This window comes from Mirounga angustirostris, unplaced genomic scaffold (genome assembly GCF_029215605.1).
Source record: "Mirounga angustirostris isolate CCGP_5_RB_7025 unplaced genomic scaffold, mMirAng1.0.hap1 SCAF_5, whole genome shotgun sequence".
NCBI classification, from domain to species: domain Eukaryota; kingdom Metazoa; phylum Chordata; class Mammalia; order Carnivora; family Phocidae; genus Mirounga; species Mirounga angustirostris.
This window is the reverse complement of record NW_026991713.1, coordinates 119,634,415-119,646,438: the sequence shown is the minus strand read 5'-3', so window position 1 is coordinate 119,646,438 and position 12,024 is coordinate 119,634,415. Positions and strand designations below refer to the sequence as shown.

Genomic DNA, 12,024 nt, shown 5'->3' with positions numbered 1-12,024 from the left:
TTTCTCACAGAGAAGATGAGAGGTGTGAGAGAAAGACAGGATCCAAAGAAGAGTCAAAGGGTATTGGGCCGGGAATGGATTGCTGTTAACAAAGATGGGAAAGGCTGTGGGTGTGGTAGGTTGAGGGCAAGATGAAGAATTCAGTTTTGGATATGGTATTTGTATCCTCCTGCTGTCAGAACAAATTTAGCAGTTTAAAACGATATAAACCTATTATGTTCTTGTTCTGTAGGCCAGAAGACTGGGTGGGCTCAGCTGGTTACTCTGGGTCGTTCAAAGTGAAATCAAAGTGTTGGATGGCCTGGGTTCTCACCTGGGAGCAAGTGCTTCTAAGCTCATTCAGGTGGTTAGATTTATGCCCATTTCCTTTCTGGCTCTCAACTGGGGTCTGCCCTTATGTTCTAGAGGCTCTCTTCAGTCCTTGCACGTGGGTCTCTCCATTTCAGAGCCAGCAGTGGCTTGTTGAATCCTTCCCACCCTTGGAATCTCTCTGACTTCTGCTGCAACTCTTCTGCTTCTGGCCAGAGAAAATTCTCTTCTTTTAAGGGTTCATGAGATTAGATTGGGCCTACCTGAAAAATCCAGGATAATTTTCTTGTTTTAAAGTATGTAACCTTAGTTACATTAGCAAAGGCCCTTTTGACATGTAATATAACATATCACAGGTTTCAAGGATTAGGATGTGGACATCTTGGCAGGGCTCTTCTGCCTACATTAGGGTTGAGATATTTATTAGACATCCAAGTAGAAATGTTAATTAGCCAGTGGCATGTGTAGTCTGGCATTTGGGAAAGAGGTCCAGACTTTGGATATAAATTTGGGAGTTGTATCTCTGTAGAGTTTACTTTAAGCCATAAGAGTGGGTGCCCATGGAGGAGTGAGTGCAGGTAGGGAGTAGGGAGAAGAGGTCTTAGGAAGCCCTAGGGCTGCCAGTGTGGAAAGAAGAGGGGAAACTAGTAAACAAGACTGAGAAGAGGCCAGGGTTTGGAAGAAAACCAAGAGGATGTGAATATGCTGGAAGCCTAGTTAAAGAAAAAAAAAGAAGTTAACCATGTCATAATAATATGAGGACTAGCTGTTGTATTGAGTCATGATGATGATCTGAAAGTTCTAGTTTGAACTTTCTAGAATGTTAAAAAGGGAAACATACAGTATGTACACTTTTTTTATCTGACTCCTTTCACTCAGCGTAAGTATTTTGAGATTCATCGATGTTGTGTGTATCAGTAGCTTCTTTTTATTGCTGACTACTTGCTGTTGTATGGACATAACCATAATGATTATCCATTCAGTAATTGATGGACATTCAGATTGTTTTCCAGTTTTTGACTGTTACACATAAAGCTACTGGGAACATTATATAAATCTTTATACAGACAGATTTTTCTTGCATAAATACTGAGGAATGGAATAACTAGGTCACATGGTAAGTGCATCCTTAATTTTTTAAGACACTCTTCCACTATTTTCCAAAATAGTTGTACCACAACGATTCTGCCAGCAATGTACCACAGTTCCTATTCCTCTGCATTCTCTGCAACACTTGGTATGATCAGTCATTATAATTTTAGTATTTCTAGTGGGTATGCAGTAATTTCTCGTGGTTTCAGTCTGTATTTCTTTAATGACTACATTATGTTGAACATCTTTCCATGTGCATATTTGACATTTCTTTATTTTCTTTGGTGAAGGTCTGCTCAGATCTATCCACTACTTGCCCTTTTTTATTGGCTTGTTTTCTTAATACTGTATTTTGTGAGCCATTATGTGTTCTGGATGCAAGTCTTTATCAGATACATTATTTTTGCAGGTATTTTTCTCACTCGGTGGCTTAAAAAGACTTTTTTTTTTTTTAAGGTAGACTCCATGTACAGTGTGGAGCCCAATGTGGGGCCCGAACCCATGACCCCAACATTAATTAAATGCTCAGTATATACATTTTTTAATGTGTTTTCTTCTGGAAGTTTTATATTTTTATGTTTCACATTTAGGTCTATGATCCATTTTGTGTTAAATTTTGCATATAATGTGAGTTATACATCAAAGTTCACTTACTGAATGACTTATCTATTGAATTATAGATAACCAGTTTTTCTAGACCCACATGTCTCCACTGAATTGCCTTTACCCACATTTGTTGAAACCCATTTGACCATATATGTATCAGTTCTGCATTGATCTGTCTGCTTTTACATTTAATACCACACAATCTTGATTACTGTAGCTTTATAATAACCAGTTAGGTCTGGTAGGATCCATCTTCCGACTTTGTTCTTCTCTTTCAAAGTCATTACGGCTATTTTACGTTCTGTTTTTATGTGAATTTTAGAATCAGATTGTTAAGTTGTAGGAATAAAATTGCCTGTATTTTTTTTTTTTAAGATTTTATTTATTTATTTGAGAGAGAGAGAATGAGAGACAGAAAGCAGGAGAGGGAGGAGGGTCAGAGGGAGAAGCAGACCCCCCGCCGAGCAGGGAGCCCGATGCGGGACTTGATCCCGGGACTCCAGGATCATGACCTGAGCCGAAGGCAGACGCTTAATGACTGAGCCACCCAGGTGCCCCAGAATTGCCTGTATTTTGATTTAAGCTGCATTGAGTCTACAAATCATTTTGAGGAAGAATTGATGTCTTAACAATATCGAGTCTTCTGATTCATGAAAAGAGTACATCTCTTCATTTATTTAAGTCTTTATCTTAGCAACAAATGTGCAGGTTTTTTACATCTTTTTTCAGCTCTATTCCTAAATATTGATGTTTTTTGATGCTATTAGGATCTTTTTTTAAAATGTCAATTTCTGGGGCACCTGGGTGGCTCAGTCGTTAAGTGTCTGCCTTTGGCTCAGGTCATGATCCCAGAGTCCTGGGATCAAGCCCCGCATCAGGCTCCCTGCTCGGCGGGAAGCCTGCTTCTCCCTTTCCCACTCCCCCTGCTTGTGTTCCCTCTCTCACTGTCTCTCTCTCTCTCTGTCAAATAAATAAATAAAATCTTAAAAAAAATAAAATGTCAATTTCTGATTGTTCCTTATTAGTACATAGAAATACATTTTAAAATTTTTCATGGTTATCTGGTACCTTGCAAACTTGCTGAAAATTTATTTCCAGTAGCTTAATTGATTCCATGGGATTTTCTTCATAGATGATCATGGCAACTACAAATAAGATAGTTGTACTTTATCCTTTCTGATCTGCCCCTTATTTCTTATTATATTGTTAAATATTTAAGTGGTGAGAGTGAGCATCTTTGCTTTGTTCTTGATATTAGGGGGGAAATAATTTTTTTTTTTAAAGATTTTATTTATTTTAGAGATAGGGAGAACATGAGCAGGGGTAGGGGCAGAGGGAGAGAATCTTAAGTAGGCTCTATGCTGGGCATGGAGCCCCATGAGAGGGGCTCGATCTCATGACCCTGAGATCATGACCTGAGCCAAAATCAAGAATCCCACACTTAACTTCAACCACCCAGGTGTCCCAGGGGAAAAGTAATCTTTTAACCTTATATATGATTAGGAAGTTTCCTTCTGTTCCTAATTTGCTGAGAGTTTTTATCAGCCATGGATATTAGATTTTGTCAAATCAGTTTTCTTCATATTTTGATAGATATGATAGGTTTTTTTAATCTGTTAATGAGGTGAAGTACATTGATTGATCCCCCCCGTTAAGCCAAACTTGCATTCCTGGGATAAATCCCACCTGGCCTTGATGATATTACCATTTTTATATATTATTGAATTCAGCTTTTTGAAAAAAAAATTTTTTTTAAAGATTTTATTTATTTATTTGAGAGAGAGAGAATGAGAGACAGAGAGCACAAGAGGGAAGAGGATCAGAGGGAGAAGCAGACCCCCCGCCGAGCAGGGAGCCCGATGCGGGACTTGATCCCGGGACTCCAGGATCATGACCTGAGCTGAAAAGCAGTCGCTTAACCAACTGAGCCACCCAGGCGCCCCACAGCTTTTTGAAATTTAAAGGAATTTTTGCATCGGTGTTCATGAGGGATCTTGGCCTATAGTGTTCTTTTCCTTTTTTTTTTTTTTTTTTAAAGATTTCATTTATTTATTTTGAGAAAGAGTGCGCGAGAGTCTGGGGAGGGGCAGAGAGGCAGAGGGAGGGAGAGAGAGAATCTCAAGCTGACTCTATCCTGAGCGGAGCCTGAATGAGGGCTTGAACTCAAGACGCTGAGATCATGACCTGAACCGAAATCAAGAGTCAGATGCTTAACTGACTGAGCCACCCAGGCACCCCTGTAGTTTTCTTAGACTGTCTTTGGATTGGGTTACAAAATAATGCTGGCCTCAGAATGAGTTGCCAAATGTTCACTTTTGTTCAGTTTTCTGGAAGAGTATGTCTAGATTTGGTATTACTTCTTAATGTTTGGTAGAATTTACTTTATTATTATTTTTTTATTATGTTAATCAGCATACATTACATCATTAGTTTTTGATGTAGTGTTCCATGATTCATTGTTTGCGTATAACACCCAGTGCTCCATGCAGAATGTGCCCTCTTTAATACCCATCACCAGGCTAACCCATCCCCCCACCTCCCTCCCCTTTAGAACCCTCAGTTTGTTTCTCAGAGTCCATAGTCTCTCATGGTTCGTCTCCCCGTCTAGTCCCCCCCCCTCCCCCCGGTAGAATTTACTTTTAAAGCCATCTGGGGATAGAGTTTTCCTTGGGAAGGATTTTAAACTATAATTCCATTTCTTTAATAGAGGACTATTTAGGTTATCTATTTCTTCTTGAGGTACCTTTGGCAATTGGTATCTTTTTTCTTTTCTAATCTAGGTTGGCTAGAGGTTTTGAATTTTATTGATCTTAAATTATTAGCTTTTGTATTCATTGATTTTCTCTGTTGATCTTAATGTTTTGTATTTTAGTTTTCAGTAGTTTTAGTTTTCTGCTCTGATTTGATTTTTTCCTTCCTATTTCTTACTTTGGGGTTTACTCCATTCTTTTTCTAATTTTTTAAGGTATAAGATGATAGAATTTATTTGAGGCCTTTCTTTTTTCTGATATATAGGCAGTTTTAAAAAAATTAATAAACTTTTTTTTAGCAGTGTTGTCTATTCAGTAAGAATGGAATCATACTTTCTAGTTTAGAACCTGCGGATACGTGTTTTGCACTGACATTTTCGTAAATACTCAACTTTGAGAATTTTTTTTTTTTAATTTTTTTTATTCATTTGAGACACAGAGATAGAGGGGGAGAGGGAGAGAGAGCGAGCATGAGCAGGGAGAGAGGCAGAGGGAGAGGGAGAAACAGGCTCCCCGCTGAGCCAGGAGCCCTATGTGGGGCTCGATCCCAGGACTCTGGGATTATGACCTGAGCCGAAGGCAGATGCTTAACCATCTGAGCCACCCAGGCGCCCCTGAACTTTGAGAATTTGTAAGTAAATTTGTGCATTTCCATTTTTAGAAAGTGAACACCCAAAAGAAGTTCCCACGCATAAAAATTAAAGAAGGAATAGATAATGGGTAGATTTAAGTGCTGTGTGGGTGTGGAAATTTTGCTTGAGTGGCAGACAACTAGCTCTTATTTATTTATTTTTTTTAAATGCAGCTTATTTGAACTTAAACCAAAACAAAACCAGTTCATCCATTACCCCCGCTCCCCACCTCCTCCCTTGCCTCTGGCAGCTACTAATCTTCATTTTTTAGAGCAGTTTCAGATTCGCAGCAAAACTGAGTGGAAAGTACAGAGATTTCCAATGTAGCCTCTATCACCACACATGCACATCCTCCCCCACTATCAGAGTGGTACATTTATTACAAGCTGTGAACCTACACTGAAACATCATTATTGCCCAAAATCCATAGTTGACATTAGGGTTCACTTTTGGTGTTGTATGTTGTATTCAATGGGTTTTTACAAATATTTAATGACATGGTATCCTACAGAATAGTTTCACTACCCTGAAAATTCTTTGTGTTCTGCCTGTTTATTCCCCTTTCCTGTCAAGCCCAACAACCACTAATCTTTTTACTATCTCCATAGTTTTTACCTTTTCTAAAATGTTATATATAGTTGGAATCATACAGTATGTAGCTTATTCAGATTGACTTCTTTAACATAGTAATATGCTTTAAAGTTTCCTTCATGTCTTTTTTTAAATTTTATTTTAATATGTTATGTTAATCACCATACATTACATCATTAGTTTTTGATGTAGTGTTCCATGACTCATTGTTTGCGTATAACACCCAGTGCTCCATGCAGAACGTGCCTTCTTTAATACCCATCTCCAGGCTAACCCATCCCCCCACCCCCCTCCTCTCTAGAACCCTCAGTTTGTTTCTCAGAGTCCATAATGTCTCATGGTCTGTCCATGTCTTTTTTAAAAAAACATTTTAAGACATTTTTTAGAGCAGTTTCAGGTTCACAGCAAAATTGAGAGGAAGGTACTGAGATATCCTTTATATCCCCTATTCCCACACATATATAGCCTCCCCTATTATCAACACCCCTCAACAAAGTGGTAAATTTGTTACTATCAGTGAACCTACATTGACATATAATTATCACCCAAAGTTCATAGTTCATATTAGGATTCACTCTTGGTGTTGTATGTTCTATGGTTTGGATATATGTATAATGACATGTATCTACCATGATAGTATCATAGAATATCACTGCCCAAAATATCCTCTGTTTTCCAACTATTCATCCCTCCCATCCTCCAGCCCCTGGCAGCCACTGATCTTTTTACTATGCCCATACTTTTGCCTTTTCCAAAATGTCATGTAGGTTGGAATCTTACAGTATGTACCCTTTTCTGGCTGGCTTTTTTCATTTAGTAATATGCATTTAAGATTCTTCCATGTCTTTCCAAGGCTTGATAACTGATTTCTTTCTAGGACTGAATAATACTTTATTGATTGGATATACCACAGTTTATGTATCCATTTACCTAAAAAAGGACATCTTGGTTGCTTTCAAGTTTTGGCAATTGTGAATAAAGCTTCTATAAACATCCTTGTGCAGGTTTTTGTGTGGACATAATTTTTCACTTCCTTTGGGTAAATACCAAAGAGTGTGATTGTGGGAAAATATGGTAGGAGTATGTTTAATTTTTTAAGAAAGTGCCAAACTGTCTTCCAAAGTGCCTGAATCATTTGACATTCCCACCAGCAATGATTTGAGAGTTCCTTTTTCTCTACATCCTCACCAGAATTTGGTGTTGTCATTGTTCTGGATATTGGCCATCATAATAGGTGTGTAGTGGTATCTCATTGTTTAAATTTCCATTCCTCTGCTGACATAGGATGTGGAGCTTCTTTACTTGTGCTTACTTGCTCTCTGTATATCTTCTTTGATGAGGTGTCAAGGTTTCTGGCTCTTTTTAAAATCAGTTCATTTGTTTTCTTATTGTTGACTTTTAAGAGTTCTTTATATGTTTTGGATAAGTCTTTTTTATCAGATATGTCTCTTCTTAGAGTACAGTTGACAACACAATGTTGCATTAGTTTTAGCTGTACAACCTAGTGATTCAGCAACTCTGTATGTCATACTTGCTCACTACAAGTGTAGCTACCATGTGTCACCATATAATACTATTAAAATGCTATTGACTATATTCCCTATGCTGTATCTTTTAATTCCCATAATGTATTCTTTCCATAATTGGAAGCCTGTATCTCCCACTCCTCTTTACCCATTTTGCTTATCCCCCATGTCCCTCCTTTTTGGCAACCATCAGTTTGTTCTCTGTATTTATAGGTCTAATTCTGCTTTTTGCTTGCTTATTCATTTATTTTTTAGATTCGACACATAAGGAAATCATAGGTATTTGTCTTTGTCTGACTTATTTCACTTAGTGTAATAATATCCTGTAGGTTCATCTATGCTGTTGCAAATGGCAAGTTCTCATTCTTTTATATGGCTGCATAATATTCCAGTGTGTATTCCTTCCTATTCCATATGTGTATATATACCACATCTTCTTTATTCATATATCAGTGGCCACTTGGGTTGCTTCCATATCTTGGCTCTTGTAAATAAAGCTGGTATAAGCATAGGATGTGCATGTATCTTTTTGAATTAGCATTTTTGTTTTCTTTGGGTACCAGATACCCAGTAATGGAATTATTGGATCATGTGGCATTTCTATTTTTAATTTTCTTTTGAGGAATAGAAAAATTTATGTAAATAAAAAGGTAATTTAGTTGTCTTCTGAATTCTGTTTTTAATTTTTCGAGGAACTTCTGTACTGTTTTCCGCTGTGGTTATAACAATTTACATTCCCACCAACAGTGTACAAAGATTCCTTCTCCACATCTTTGCCAACACTTGTTATTTCTTGTCCTTTTGATTCTAGCCATTCTGATAGGTGTGAGGTGATATCTCATTGTTTTTGATTTGCATATTTCTCTGATGATTAGTGACGTTTGGCATCTTTTCATGTGTCTGTTGGCCATCTGTATGTCTTCTTTGGAAAAATGTTTATTCAGATCTTCTGTCCATTTTTCAATCACTTTTTTTTTTTTTTTGGTGTTGAGTTGAATAACTTCTTTATATATTTTGGATATTAACCCCTTGTCAAATATGTCATTGACAGACACTCTTATGCAATAGGTTACCTTTATGTTTTATAAATGATTTCCTTTTATTTGTGAAAGCTTTTTATTATGATGTAGGCCCAATAGTTTATTTTTGCTTTTATTTTCCTTGCCTGAGGAGACATATCCAGAAAAATGTTTCTATGGCCTATGTTTTCTTCTAGGAATTTTCTGGTTTTAGGTCTCACATTTAGGTCTTTAACCTATTAAGTTTATTTTTGTGTATGTAAGAAAGTGGTCCAGTTTCATCCTTTTGAATGTAGCCATCCAGTTTCAGCACCATTCATTTATTAACTAATTTATTTAGATTTTATTTATTTGAGAGAGAGAGAGAGAGTGCATGCCAGCACGAGCAGGGGAGGGGCAGAGGGAGAGGGAGAAGCAGACTCCCCACTGAGTAGGGAGCCTAGGGGCTCGATCCCTGGACCACCCTGGGTTCTTGACCTGAGCCTAAGGCAGATGCTTAACCAACTGAGGCACCCAGGTGCCCCTTCAGCACCATTTATTGAAGCCACTGTCTTTTCCCCTTTGTCATAGATTAATTGACCATGGAGGCATGGGTTTATTTCTGTGTTCTCTTTTCAGTTCTATTGATATGTGTGTCTGTTTTTGTACCAGTACCATAGTGTTTTGATTACAACAGCTTTGTAGTAGATATTGAGATCTAGAATTGTGATATTCCAGCTTTATTCTTCTTTTTTTAAGATTGCTTTGGCTATTTGGGGTATTTTGTGGCTCCATACAAATGTTAGTATTATTTGTCATAGTTTTTGTGCAAAATGTCAGATATGTCTTTTCCAAATATTTTCCTACAGCCTGTGGCTTATCTTTTCCTTTTCTTGACTATGTCTTTTGCAGAGCAGAAGTTTTTAATTTTAATTAAGTTCAGAGTACCAATTCTTTCTTTCATGGATTGTACTTTTGGTGTTATATCTGAAAAGTCATTGCCAATCCCAAGATTATGCTTATTTTCTCCTATGTTCTAGGAGATTTATAGTTTGTGTTTTACCTTTAGGTCTGTGATACATTTTTAGTTAATTTTTGTGAAGGCTGTAAATAAACTCTGTGTCTAGATTCATTTTTTGCATATGGATATTCAGTTCTGGCACTCTTTATTGAAAAGCCTGTCTTAGTTCCATTATATTGCTTTTGCACCTTTGTTAAAAATCGGTTGGGGCTGAGCTGGGTGGTTCAGTCAGTTAAGTGGCCAACTCTTGGTATCAGCTCAGGTCATGATCTCAGGGTTCTGGGATTGAGCCCCCTGCATTGGGCTCCTTGCTCAGCGGGAAGTCTGCATCAGGATTCTCTTTCCCTCTGTCCCTCCCGCTGCTGCTCTTTCTCTCTCAAATAAATAAATGAATCTTTTTAAAAAATCAATTGATCGTATTTACGTGGGTCTGTTTCTGAACTCTCTTATCAGTTCCATTGATCTGTTTATTTTTTCAACAGCACTACACTATTTACATTACTGTAGCTTTAAAGGAAGTCTGAAATCGAGTAATGTCAGTACTTAAACATTCTTGACCTTGTGTTGGCTATTCTTTTGCTTTTTCATATACATGCTTTAGAATCAGTTTGTCCGTATCCACAAATAATTTGCTGGAATTTTGATTGAAATTGTATTGAATCTCGGGATGCCTGGGTGGCTTAGTCAGTTGAGTGGCCACCTCTTGATTTCAGCTTGGTCCCAGGATTGAGCCACGCATAGGGAGTAGGCTTCAGGATTCTCTCTTCCTCTGCCCCTCCCCCCTGCTTGTGGGCAGGAGCACACACACGCATGCGCTCTCCCTCTCGCAAATAAATAAATCTTTAGAGAAAAAAAGAGATTGTATTGAATCTGCAGATCAAGTTGGGAGGAACGGACATCTTGACAATATTAAGTTTTACTCTGAAGTTGGGATATATCTTCATTTATTTAGTTCTTTGATTTTGTTCATAGAAGTTTTGTTGTTTTTCTCATATAGACCTTAACCTTATACATATTCTATTAGATTTAAACTTTATTTAATTTTTGGAGGTGGTATTGTGAATGGTATTGTGTTTTTAATTTAAAATTCCACTTGTTCCCTGTTAGTATATATGAAAGCAATTTTTCTTTTCTCTTTTCTTTTTTCTTTCAAGGCAGAGGGCAACATTGGGAGAAGGAAAGAGAGAGATTCTTAAGCAGGCTCCATGTCCAGCCTGACATGGGGCTTGATCTCACAACCCTGAGATCATGACCTGAGCCGAAATCAAGAGTTGGACGCTTAACTGACTGAGCCACCCAGACGCCCCAGTTTTTCTTTTTTATATTAACCTTTTGTTCTGCAGTTTTTACATAATCACTTACTAGTTCCAGGAGGTTTTTGGTCAGTAATTTTGGATTTTCTATGTAGACAATCATGTCCTCTCTGAAAAAAGACACTTTCATTTCCTTCTTCCCAGGCAGTGTATATTTTATTTCCTTTTCTTGTCTTTTTATATAAACTAGGACTTCCAGAATGATGTTGAAATGCAGTGGTGAGAGAGGAGTCATCCTTGCTTTGTTCCTGATATTAGTGGGAAACCTAGTTTCTCACCACTAAGCATGATGTTAGCTTTTTATATATATTCTTTATCAAGTTGAGGAAGTTCCCCTTTTATTCCTAGTTTTCTGAGAGTTTTTATTTTGAATGGGTGTTATACTTTGTTAAATGCTTTTTTTTTTTTTTTTTAAGGATTTAATTAATTTATTGAGAGAGGGAGAGTGCCGGTGGGGCTAGGGGCAGAAGGAGAGGGAGAGAGAGAATCCCAGGCAGACTCCATCCTGAGTGCAGAACCCAACTGAGATCATGACCTGAGCTGAAACCAGAATTGGACACTGAACCGACTGAGTCATGTAGGCACCCCAAATGCTTTTTTTGTTTTGTTTTGTTTTAAAGAGTTTATTTATTTGACAGAGAGATAGAGAGCACAAGTAGGCAGAGAGGCAGCCAGAGGGAGAGGGAGAAGCAGGCTCTCTGCTGAGCAAGGAGCCCGATGCGGGGCTCGCTCCCAGGACCCTGAGATCATGGCCTGAGCTGAAGGCAGCTGTTTAACCGACTGAGCCACCCAGGCGCCCCCCCAAATGCTTTTTGGTAACTATTGATATGACATATGATTTTTCTTATCTTGTTGATATGATGGATTACATTAATTGATTTTTGAATGTTGACCCAGCCTTGCATTCCTGGGATAAATCCCACTTGGTTGTGGTGTATAATTTTTCTTATAGATTGTTGGATTTCATTTGCTAATATTTTATAGATGATTTCATCTATTTCTTGAGAGATGTTGTTCTGTTGTTTTCTTTCTTGTAATCTTTGTTTTGGTATTAGAGTAATATTGGCCTCCTGTCATGAAGTAGGAGGTATTCCCTCAGCTTATATCTTCTGAACAAGATTGTAGAAAATTGGTATAATTTATTCCTTAAATGTGTGGTAGAATTTACCAGTGAACCCATCTGGGC

General features: G+C 37.7%; 1 protein-coding gene across 14 annotated transcripts in view; it reads left to right on the top strand.

Annotated features, from left to right (window-relative positions):
- Window positions 1-12,024, top strand: part of MLLT10 (MLLT10 histone lysine methyltransferase DOT1L cofactor) — a 218,962-nt gene that overhangs the window by 131,988 nt on the left and 74,950 nt on the right. The window lies entirely within an intron of this gene.